The sequence below is a fragment of the Physeter macrocephalus genome, chromosome 9 (assembly GCF_002837175.3).
Source record: "Physeter macrocephalus isolate SW-GA chromosome 9, ASM283717v5, whole genome shotgun sequence".
Classification (NCBI taxonomy): domain Eukaryota; kingdom Metazoa; phylum Chordata; class Mammalia; order Artiodactyla; family Physeteridae; genus Physeter; species Physeter macrocephalus.
In genome coordinates, this window is record NC_041222.1 from 14,107,752 (window position 1) to 14,120,877 (window position 13,126).

Below are 13,126 nucleotides of genomic sequence, written 5' to 3' on the forward strand. Positions count from 1 at the left end.
GTTCATTTGTACTATTTCCAATTAAACTATTTTATTTCAATTGAACTTTTTTTTTTGGTCTACAATGGGTATGAGGTAGAGTCTTTGTAGGGGGGGTGGTCAAATGGCTTGGACCATGGTCTCTGGTTGTATACACTAGTATGTAACCAGTTGTGCATAACTCAGTGGTCACCAGTGCAGTAGACACACAGACAGGCTTTATTTCGGGGGGACCAGCAAGTATCCAGGGGTACTGCATGCAATCCTGGACCCCCTTTTTCTTGCTTTCATAAGGTCAGGAAATCCCTTTGCCATTTGCTCCAATATCATCCTGAAGAGGGATGGAGGATGGGTAAACTCATCTGAGAGTGATGGCATCGGCCTCTGTGCACCGGTGCTGAATTGAATCTTAGAGACAGAATTTTGGGTGAAGTAGAAAAGAACAGCTTTATTGCTTTGCCAGGCAAAGGGGGACACAGCAGGCTAATGCCCTCAAAATTGTGTGTCCCAACCCGGGGGGATTTGGTGAGGAGTTTTAGAGCAGTGGTTCAAGGGCAGGTTTGCTGATAAGGATCAGGGTGTGTGCAAGGCCTGCATTCCTTTAATCTGGCCTCAGATGGTCTCCTGATGAGCTTCTGTGGTTCTCATGGTTATCAAACTGTGACCTTCTCTCTGGAATGAGGAATGCTTCATCAAGTAGTTAACATCTTCCATTTGTTGGGGTTTCAGTTCTGCAGAGAAGCTCAAAGATATTGTTATGTGTATTCGTTGAGGCAGAACCAGAACCCTGTCCCAAGGCTGCACTATTGTTCCTCCCTTGTTTCTGCATCCCCTCTCTTCCCTGATTAGCAACTGATTAGAACCTGCCCTTTAGAACTCAGGGAGGGTCATAGAAGCTGAACCCTCATCCCTACGAACAAGAAATGGGGGACACAGAAAGGCTTCCATGCCCAGGAGCTCCACAGGGTCCTGCTTGGTTTCTTTTCTTTTCTTTTTTTTTTTTTTTAAGGTTTATTTATTACTTATTTATTTTAGGCTGTGTCAGGTCTTAGTTGCGGCATGCAGGATCTTCGTTGAGGCATGTGGGATCTTTCGTTGCGGCAGGCGGGTTTCTCTCTGGTTGTGGGGGGCGTGATTTCTCTTGTTGTGCGTGGCTCTGTAGTTGTGGCGCGTGGGTTCCAGAGTGCATGGGCTCTATAGTTTGTGGCACGCAGGCTGTCTCCTTGAGGCGTGTGAGCTCAGTAGTTGCAGCACGTGGGCTTAGTGGCCCCACGGCACGTGGGATCTTAGTCCCCTGACCAGGGATCGAACCCATGTCCCCTGCATTGTAAGGCGGATTCTTTACCACTGGACCACCAGGGAAGTCCCCCCTCTTGGTTTCAAGAGCTAAAGAATTTCAGATGAGGTGCCTACATTCCTAAAGGACTATCTAAATAATATTATTGGACCAAGTTTACTATGGTAAACTAAACCGTTGGTTTCCCCTCTATGCAGCAGGTGGGAATACTCAAGGAAGCAACAAAGAATCTACATTTCCTATATTTTCTTTGCACCGTGGTGTGAATAAATCTGTGATTCTGATAGTGTGTGTTTTTCATGACCTATTTCTCCAGCTTGGGATACAAATATATTCCCATTTCTTATTTTTCCAATTATTATTCAGACAACCCCACATTCTTCCTCTGGAGTTCTCTCCTCCTACATCCTCAATGGTCAAGGACAACAGGCAAAAGTGACCAGCTCTGCCTTAACACTCCAGAGGAGACGGGGACCGGAAGGATGAATCAGTTCTGCTGCAGTTGCTGCTGCTGGAGATCTGTCCTGCTTGCCCACTGGGGCAGGAATGTCTCTGCTAGTCCAAACCCATCTCTGTACCTGGGCAAGAGTTTGGATTAGCAAACCTTTGTGTGAGTCACTGGTGCGGAACTGCTTCCCTCTTCAGCCTCATGCTGTATAGAACCAGCCTCCCCTACCAAATTTCATAAGCCTGTGAGGAGGTCCAGTACCATCCCAAACTTCCCTTCCTTCCTGGTGAGTGTCCTAGGAGGGCTTTGCTATTTCTTTCTTTCTTTTTTTTTTTTTAATAAAAAATTTTATTCATTTATTTATCTATTTATTTATTTTTGGCTGTGCTGGGTCTTCGTTGCTGTGCGTGGGCTTTCTCTAGTTGTGGTGAGCGGGGGGCAGAGCTACTCTTCGATGCGGTGCGTGGGCTTAATGCAGTGGCTTCTCTTGTTGCAGAGCACAGACTCTAAGCGCACAGGCTCAGTAGTTGTGGCTCAGAGGCTCTAGAGCACAGGCTCAGTAGCTGTGGCGCACGGACTTAGTTGCTCTGTGGCATGTGGGATCTTCCCGGACCAGGGCTCGAACCCGTGTCCCCTGCATTGGCAGGCAGATTCTTAACCACTGAGCCACCAGGGAAGTCCTGCTATTCTTTCTTGATGGCAGAACGTGGTCAGGCCATCACAATCCATCCTGATAAGTTCTCCTAACTTTGAATGTCAGGCATAAGGAGTTGAGTTTTCTCCAGGAAACCACTGGCTTTCAGAAAAGTAGTTCATCTTGCCCACAGGTATGTTAAGGTATCTTCTTGGAAAAGCAAACTCTGCTAAATGACGAAAAGGTTCTCCTTTCCCCTTCAACCATGAAATTAAGGACCTCATTCTCTATTTGTTTAACTAAGTAGGGCCCCTCGAATGATATCTTGTGTTTCTGCTATTTGAAATCCATGCCAAGAATATAGGCACATATACAAAGATTTTTTATAGTGTTATTTAAAATGATGGAAGATACATAACATATGTGACTGTTTGTTGAGGTATTACTTTGTATTTTCTTTTTACTGCTGGAAAACTTAGAGATATTTGAGATGGCTTTTCCCTCTGGAATTTGTACCTAGTTTTAAGGCCTGTGTTTCCTTTGCCCCAGATGTTTTTGCAGTGCCTAAAGCCTGAGTTGCTTGAGCACAGTCTTTCTTCTTGGCACTTGGGTAAGCCTAAAACAATTGGAGAGATTGGGTATAAGAAATCAGCAAGAGAAGGGAGGAGATTCTCCAAGGCTGAGAAGGGGGCCAAAGTCTCTGGTTTCTGGTGGTGGTGGAGACCCACTCTGTAGGTGTCCTGGTGAGATGGCAGGAGCCCCCGGGTGAATGGTTGCTTAAAGCAACTAAGAACATTGGGCTGTAGGCACAGAGTTCCTGGACTGACTCTATGATGATTGGAATATATATATAATATACTAATAATACTAATTTTAGTATTATATATTAACACTATTATACACATGTAAACACACACAGAAAATTAGAATTCTACGACTCTTCAGAGTTCTCTGCTGGAATGTGAAGGTGTGGGAAGAGCCGGGGCCTAGACCATCCTCCTCCTTTTCTTTTCCCACCCTGGGGTTTGCCCAACACATGAAGGACCTCGTACACACATTTGTGTTCAATATTCTCAGAACACCTGGCCCTTGGTGTGCACACGGGAACTATTCAGTCTGGAGTAGAGGGACTGAGAGAAAGGGTTGTGCCAGTGCTAAAATTCTAGGGTCTCCGATACCTGGAACATGGTTTAAAAGGAGGAATATAGGCTCTAGGTAGGCATGTCTCCTTGGCAACTTGGACCCCTTACCCTATGAGGAGGGTTATGGCCAGAGAAGGGCCGGAGTGAGACCCTCTTAATTGTGGGCCTAAAGTCAGGGCCCCCTCTTGCCCAGGTCTAAGGTTGGTACTGGTCTGTCCTGTGGATTATTCATATCAAGTGAGACTTGCTGGTGCCGTTTGATAGATTACATTGTTTAGTGCCAAGCTTGGAATGTTCCTTGCTGAGCAAGTTCTTTTGTGGTATTTGTGAAATATTGTCAGATCTGCTCTGAGAACTTTCCCAAGTGTGAGCAAAGCTGTGAAATCCTTGACAACAGGAAGAGTTATGGTTTACTAAACTTGAACTGGTATACTTCCCCTTTTGCATTTCCAGCACATAGCATCATAGACCTCCAGAAATATTTTTTTATCATAGCTACAGAAAAATTTCTCAATTTCTTCTTAAAATGCTGAAAACCCAGATTGCATCCAGGACAGAAATCAGGGACATACGATGGTTTGTAAACAGTAAAGAGGGCAGAAGATTGTCTCCTTGCTTCTTCTCCTTCCTCTTTCCCTGTTTCTTCTCAGCATTTGTGACACTTTGAGGACTCCAAAAGCCTGGGAGAATGCACATCTCCGAAGACTAGTAATCAGTGGAAGCTTTCTCGTAGGGAAGAAGACCAACATATGGGTTAAATATGTGCTGTTCATATGGGGTAGGCAGTTTCCATCTCATTCATTTGGTAGCCAGCTAAGGTTGAATTTGGAGTGTTCCTTCTTTCCCCTGAAGTTCAGCTGCTGCTCCAACAAGAAAGGAAGGCTGGATCCTGGACCGACCTAAAAGACTGATTGTGTTACCAGGATTTATGTCATATCTACTAGCAGTATGCAAGGAGGTGTTCAACATAAAAGTCTATAATGTGTCATGATTCCTTAACAAGGTTACATCCGTAAAAATAAACCTGATAATAAGAATATTTCCAAACTGAAAGTTCAGGAAGTCAAGAAACTCAGACTTTGAATTCAAGACAGTGATTTCAGCCCACCATTTAATCTTTTTTTTTTTAAATTGAAGTATAGTTGATTTACAATGTTGTGTTAGTTTCAGGTGTACAACAAAGTGATTCAGTTATACATATGTATATATCTCTTCCCTTTCAGATTCTTTTCCCTTATAGGTTATTACAAAATGTTGAATAGAGTTCCCTGTGCTATACAGTAGGTCTTTGTTGGTTATCTATTTTATATGTAGTAGTGTGTTTATGTTAATCCCAAACTCCTAATTTAACCCCCCTCCCCGTTCCCATTTGGTAACCATAGGTTTGTTTTCTATGTCTGTGGGTCTATTTCTGTTTTGTATATAAGTTCATTTGTATCATTTTTTAATGCTTTCTCCTCTTCCAAATTTCGACAGAGTCAATCAAAAAAAGTCCAGTGAGAGGATTTATGCACTGTATTAGCAATGCAAGCCAGGGGAGGGTGTCATTTATAAGTCAGAAACTCTGAGGATTGTTTTGCAAGGTAGAAGTAGGTGAATCTGGGTTAACGGTCCATGAGAGAAGACTGTCTGGGAAGCACATGGAAAAGAACTTCATGTAGCAGAATTCTCAGAATGGCAGAAGACCACAGTGGTGTAGCAGAGGCTTTAAAACTCCACACAAATTTCCCTTCCTAGGCTCTAAAACCCATGCCTCAGCTGTTACACCAACACGTTTCTCTAGAGGACTCCCCTCCAATGACCGAAGCATGTGTCTCAAGTGGTGATGCCTGACAGGTTACCTGCCACCACTCCTCTGCCTGCCCTGGGGCAGGTTCTAGCCCAAGGCTGACCAAAGCACAGGCATAATAAATAGTACAGTTGCCTTTGCCACGGGGTAGGACAACCTCTGGGGTATGATTCACGCTCCAGAGCTCCCAGTGAGGCCAAGCTGAGTCACACGTCAGCTGAAACTACCCCTTTGCCCAGCTTCTTTGCTGCCCAATTCTGTTTCCCTCCCTCCCTAAGGATTTTTCCCCAAGAACATGTCCTCAGTAAATCACTGACATAGGAATCCTCATCTTCAGCATGACCCTTAGGGAACCTGACCTAAAACAGTGACCTAGGAGTGGCACCAGGAAGCACACTCTAAGGATGGGAATCTAGAGTTGCATCACTCGCTGATGGTGATGGGGGCCCCATCACTTGGGGTAGGTGTCGTATAGACAGCCCTTGGAATGCTGTAGCAGTTCAATAGTTAATACATTTATTTGTAGTGAGCAGGTGGAAGGAAATAGACTACTTTGTGCAAAGTCTCTGCCTTCATAGAACTCACTGCTGTTTAAAATGATCTTCTTTTATCTTTGTTTTCATGTGTATTGTTTGTTTTCCACTAGCACGGAAACTACCGCATCCAAGATCGTGTGCATTGTGTTCACTCCTGTTTCCCCAGCACCTACAACAGTGCCTAGCATTTAGTAGCTAATCAGTAACTCTTGGTCGAATAAATAATAAAAAATTAATGGATGGGTTGGAGGGAGGAATGACTAAAGATTTGTTATTAGGTGTGGTGGTCAAAATACTTAATGATAGGGCCCAGGCACTGCCGACAGAATGATCACCATACATAGGGCCTGAATTCCCCCTTTTGCCAGGTGATAATATTTTAGTTAGTAGATCTAGGGATACAGTCTCAAGGGTTTAGTCAAGAAGAATGGTTTCCACTTCTACTGCAACCTTCTTCTGTTTCCTGTGTTATGTTTTCTGTCAGCATGACTCCATCTGCTTTCTATCTTCCAGAAATGTATCAAAATCTATAGTCCACTGAGACCCCACATGGTGAGGCAAACACATGTGCTCCGTGTCCCATCTTGAACAGGGAGCCCATCCAAACATTGAAGATCCCACAATAATTTCACTTAATATAATTATTAATATGCTAGGGCTTAAGTCTGCCATTTTATTTGTTGCTTTCTGTTTGTTCTCTCCATTTTTTTCTTTCTGTTTTCCTTTTCCTCACTTCCTGTGGGTTCCTGGAACATTTTTTAGAATTCCATTTTGATTTACCAGTAGTGTTGTAAAGTATATCTGTTTGTATAGTTTTGTTAGCTTTTGCTCCAGATATTCCATTATGTGTTTGTATGTAACCCATCGTAGTCGATTGGTGTTGACATTCTACCAGTATAAAGAAAGTGTGGAAACTTTGCTTCCTTTTCCATCCTTCTAGGCTCCCTGTTCATAATATACTTACCTTAAATGCTTCCTCTACACATATTTAGAACCCAGCGGGGATGAAAGTCTTAGCTCCTGACTTCACTCAGACTTTTCTGAGGCCACTCCTGCAGGGTTTGAGCCCCTCATTATGGATGGGTGAGGGTGGAAGTCCAGGCCCCCATTCAACCTTTGCTGGCCTGGATGGGAATGAACTCTGATTTTTCTGTGGTGTTTGGCTGGAATAGAGCAATTATTGTTTGGAAGTTTTCTGTCTTAATAGGCTGTCCTTTTTCCTGGTTAAAGAGAACAGACTTTAGTTAGAGCATTTAGGGGTGTATGTCCATTGGTGCTTCAGGGTTTCCAGCTTCTTCAGCTCCAAATCTGAGATATTTGAGGCCACAGGAAAATTTAGGAAACTCACCACTGTGTCATTCCTTCTTCTGAGCCAATCTGCCTACTTCTCTCCACCTTTCATAGTCTTATATTTCATAAGACTTATGTTGTCATAGTCTTATGTTTATTTCATATGTGATGTTCAAGGTTTTTAGTTGTATTTAGTGGGCAGGATAGGGAAAAGTACATCTCCTCCATCTTTCCGGAAGCAGAAGTCTGCTGTACAGGTTTTTATAACCTCTAGAGTCTGACTCACGTGAATACATTATTAAAAATCATTCAATGAAAATAACAAATAATGCGATGGAAACAGTTAAAAGCAGATTGGATCCTTAGATAAGAGATATAATGAATTAGAAAATCAGATTGAGACATTTATCCTATCCCAGAGGAAAATGATATGAAATTAATACGAGAGTAAAGATAATGAATATAAAGGGCAGTTCCGAGTCATGCATTCTAATAAGAATTCCAAAAAACTAGAACTAAACAGATGAAGGACAATCAGTACGAAAGAAACAGTAACATGTCCTTGACAATTTACAAAATGACCAAAAGAAAGTTGATAAAAATATGTGAAAAAAATCCACGATGTCTCCAGGAATTAAAAAAAAAATCATATTAAAGCTAGGAGATAAAAGGTCTCTCTTATGAAAATGGATAAATATTAAAATTTGATGACATTCTAAGGTAGCCAGTATAAGAAATGGTTACTTTCATATGTTGCTGTTGGTTGTATAAATTGTTGCAGGATTTCTGGAGGGTAATTTCACAACATACCTTAACATTCCTAAAAATGTGTATTGAGTCTGACCCAATTACTTCAGTTCTACTGTATTCTTAGGAAATAGTAAAAAAGGTATGTGCAATGAGTTACCTATAGTTCATGGCAGCTATAGATTTAGCTATGGTTCATGGCAGCTACCTATATAATAGTAAAAATTAGAGTTATATTAGCAAAACTCTTGGTAGTATTTGCTACGTATCAGACACTTTCCTAAGTATTGTCCACATATTAACCCATTTAATTCTTCCATCATCCTATGAACTAGGTCTTATTATTCTTATTTTATAAATGAGGAAAATTGAGGCATAGAGGGATTAAGTCAGTTGCTGGGATGTGAGTCAGTGCTTGAGTCCATGTCTTTCACTGCTTTATCTGCTGTCTGTCTAGATACAACGTATCTAGATGCAACATGTATATATGCAACATGTATATAATGGTTTATTATACAGCCCTTAAAGTAATTGTTCATATTTAAAATATACAAATATGTTCGAAGTTTATTGTTAATGGAAAACTGGCAGACTACTAAATAATACAAGGCAATCTTAAGGGAAAAAAATCTAAGTGTAGATTTCTAAAGTGGAGAATCTAAGTGTCAAAGATTCGTGTTAAAGGATTAATGGTTTTTCCTTCAGAGCTGTGGTATCTTGAAGTCATCATTTTGATCGTGCTGCAGATATAATGATTTACCTAGTCATGATAAATTCTGGGCAAGTGCTAGACAAATTCACATGTACTGCAATAAGAAAAGAGGGCTTTGAGAGGAAAAATTGAATTTTCTTCAAAGTTTTTAAAAAATTGGATGAGTAGAGGCATGCTTCCTTCCAAAATTATCTTGTGTTCGAAAATTAAAAACTGATTTCATCAAGCTTTGCAAAACTGATCTCATAATTGGAAACTGGATTTGTCAGCCATAGAAACTGAGATAAAGAAGTTTGTCCTAAAATTAGACGCTTATTATTAAAACTCAAAAATTATGACTCCTCAGGCATTTCCTGGTCTTTTTTACCTTCTTAGACATCGAATTTACCTGTGGTTCTTTGCTCACTCAGCGTCACCCCTCTGTAGGCCTGTCTCTCTTCCTCAGTTATTTTATCCCTCATTGCCTGTCACTGCTGAGAATAGTTTGGGGGCTAGGCTGAAATCCGTGGTTCTTTTTTCAGGTTATCCTAAGCAAAGTGAGCTGAGCGGAGTGATGTGGACAGTGATCCTAGGATCATTATTCTCTCCTGAGAAAGCTGACTTAAATGAGTGACGATAAAATGAACGAATACATGATACTTGATAGACTTCCCTAAGATCCTTAAATATAATGCATCCCAATAATTTAAAAACCCAAGATAACAAAAGTGATGTTGACAGTAAATCATACGTTTAGTCCTTCCTTGAGTAAAGCATCAATTGAAATAAGAAAGAGCATCATGCAAACCACTATAGTGCTAACATGGCTAAAAAAGAAGTTCAGAAAGCAGTGTCATGTCAACACTTCTAATTCTAATCACAGCTCTAAATAGTTAAGAGCACGCCCAGAAAATGACAGTGTGTGTATCTCAGTCTGGTGTGTTTTGTGGCTAGCATCTCTCTGACATAACTTTAGATAGTACAGGTGGCTTCTCTTCTTAGGGGCACAATTCTAAATATGGCATGTACTTTCCAGAGGCTGTGGTTTGAAAGGAGAGGAATGACGGCTACTTGCATAATTACAGGTATGATGACGAAGCTTACACGAATAAGTATCCCTTTTGGATCTCTTAGAAGTTTTCAGTGAAGAGGGATCCAGTAAGGAAGACACGTAAAGGTTGAGAAGTCGTAATTATTTCTCCACTTTTATTTTGCTTTATACTCAGACGACATAATCTTTTAGAAGGCAAGGTGAACATCTATACACACATATATCTTTGTTTGTAAGAAATGCACTGGCAAAGACTTTAAAAACTTTTTTTTAACTTTTTATAATTTTTAATCTTATTATTTGTTAAATTATTTTTTATTGAAGTATAGTTGATTTACAACGTTGTGTTAGTTTCAGGTGTATAGTAACGTGATTCAGTTACACAGACACACACACACACATATATATGTACATATTCAGATTCTTTTCTCTTGTAGATTATTACAAATTATTGAGTATAGCTTCCTGTGCTATACAGTGGGTCCTTGTTTCCTATCTATTTTATATATAGTAGTGTGTATATGTTAATCCCAAACTCCTAATTTATCCCTCCCCACCTTTCCCCTTTGGTAACCATAAATTTGTTTTCTATGTGGGTCTATTTCTGTTTTGTAAATAAGTTCATTTGTATCATTTTTTTTCTTTTAGATTCCACATATAAGCAACATCATGTATTTGTCTTTCTCTGTCTGACTTACTTCACTAAATATGATAATCTCTAGGACCATCCATGTTGGTGCAAATGGCATTCACTCTTTTTTTATGGCTGAGTGGCAAAGACTTTTTTAAAATCAGACCCTCACGCCTATGAGTCTTCCCTGCTGTTGTAATTTCCCACTATATCATGATGATGTGATGACTCACAGGACCAAAAGCCACTGAGTGAGTGGTGCCATCGTTTCCATGGTGATCAGGACCCAAGTAAAGGTCTATACGTGCATATATCTTGGTGTCTGTGCTACTTAAGTAGATCTAAAACAAGTAAAAGAATGGTGACCTGAAATACATGTTCTGTGACGATTTGAATCCACAGGACAGGGTAAATCCTCCCCACAATAAGGAAGATTTTGGTTAAAGTGGTGAAATGAGCACAGCATCAAGTTCTCCCCTCCCCAATTCTCCTAAAGTGGCACGTAGACCATGTTTAAAAGGAAACATGTGTATCAGTGTTGTAAAACAGGAATGGGTAACAGCTCCATGCAAGAAACTCGTGAATTTCTGCCAGCTGTAACAGAAATGGGAGAGGGTATTGGAAGCTATTAAAATGGACACAATCTGCCCTCTTGAGAAAAAGTGCAGCACCCGGACACCAAGTGTGCTCTCATTTTGGAGAGGCTCTAAGACTCCTCCCTGACATGAGAGGCAATACCGAGCTGTGAAGCACTTTTCAGCTTTGAATGTAGATCAAGCATAGAAATAGAGCAGAGAGCCTGGCTCTGGGGGGCAGAATTTGAAGCTCTTATCTATAATAGGTTCTTAGAAGTATGAAACTGGGGAGAGAGGTTTGAGCTAAAGATAAAAATGTTGGCATCTAGCTGGTATTTACAGCCATGATTGAGATGGCTGGATGCAATCACTAAGGGAGACCATACATAAAAGAGACATGAAGCCCAAGGATTGAGCTGTGGCATGTTCCAATCTTAAGAGGCTAGGAGAAGGAGGGAGGAAGGAAAGAATCAACAAAGAAGATTGAGGAGGAGTGAGCAGGTAATTCCTAAACTACCAACTATTCCAGAGAGGCTTCTCCATCAAAATGGTAGGCTGACTGAACCCCTTCCTTTCCTTTCCTCCCAAGATTTCATTGATGTGACAGTAAATGTATGTGAATAAGAATAAATCTATGTACATGTCGAAACCAATCGAAGTGCCATCATGTTGACACATATTTGGAAAGCAGAAGGTATCTAATGTTCTTATTCATGAATAACGCAGGAAACAGTAAACTACAGCCTGCAGCACAGGAGCCGGCTCTCAGGGGAGGTGGGAAGTGATCTCACATGAATAAAGACTCCAGGCTCTGAGTCAGCAGATGCAGAGGACAGGGATGGGCTCTGAGTTGTCAATCAGGGTGAGCAACGTGAGGCTTATATATAGAATAGGTGGACTGAGAGGTTTTCCCACCAGCTGGAGCCCCACGAAATGCTCTCTGAATAGACTGGAAGATTTGCCTGGGAAGGGTAGTAGTTGTGTGTGTTGAATCTAGGTATGGAGGAAGAGGAGAATAGGGGGAGAAGCTTAGACTCTTGGAGGGGATGGAAGGGGTGAAGGAATAAAAGCTCTCTCCAGGAGTGAAATATGCCAAAGCATTATATCCTCAGAGTAGAGTCTTTTGATCACTTTGGCAACTGTGGGATTTCTAACTCAGCCTGCCTAAGTCCTCCCCACAAAGCACATATGCAGAGCCCACGGGGAGCCATCCCGTTAAAGAGAGGCCGTGCTGCATAAACATTCCAACAAAATTGCAGAGGAACTACACTCCTGCCACCTATATGAATCAAAACAACTCTTCATTTGCAATGATGTATGTTAAATCAACCATCACCAGACATTTGTGGAAAACAAAAGAATGAGGAGGCAGAAGAAAGAGAAAGAAAAAAAAAGAATGTTAAGAACAGAAGAGAACATAAAATTCTGTGATATTTTAAATGACACTTCATCCATAAAATAGAGGAAATAAAAAGAATTAATGGATATTAAAATAGATTATCAAATTAAAATAATTAAATACCACTATTGGTGTGACAATGCATGAGTATCACATAATCACACTGTTGTAGGCATTGTTTCTTTTTTTTTTTTTTCAAGCTTAGAATCAACCTAGAGTCAACACTCAAATCTTAATTTGTTGCAGGAAAAAAATGCAAACATTATAGATCCTGACAGCATAGAAACAGCTGGACAGTATAGAAAAAGCTGTACAGCATAGAAACAGGTGATAGAACATAGGGGGGACGGAAAAAGTGATAGAAGGAAGTGTGTGAGCTTCAATTGTATCTAACATAGTCCAGAATCAATGGGTAGCCTTTGTTTAAGTGTATTTTTTAAATGTTTATTTTTTTTGAAGTATAGTTGATTTACAATATTGTGTTAATTTCTACTGTACGGCAAAGTGATTCAGTTTTGCATATATATATATATACATTCTTTCTCATATTCATATGGTTTATCATAGGATATTGAATATAGTTCCCTGTGCTATACAGTAGGACCTTGTTTTTTACCCATTCTCTATATATTAGTTTGCATCTGCTAACTCCAAACTCCCAGTCCATCCCTCCCCCACCTCCCTCCTTGGCAACAACAGTTCTGTTCTCTATGTCTGTGAGTCTAGTTCTGTTTTGTAGATATGTTCATTTGTGTCATATTTTAGATTCAACATATCGGTGATATCATATGGTATTTGTCTTTCTCTGTCTGACTTACTTCACTTAGTATGATAATCTCTAGGTCCATCCATGTTGCTACAAATGGCATTATTTCATTCTTTTTTATGGCTGAATAGTATTCCATTATATATATATA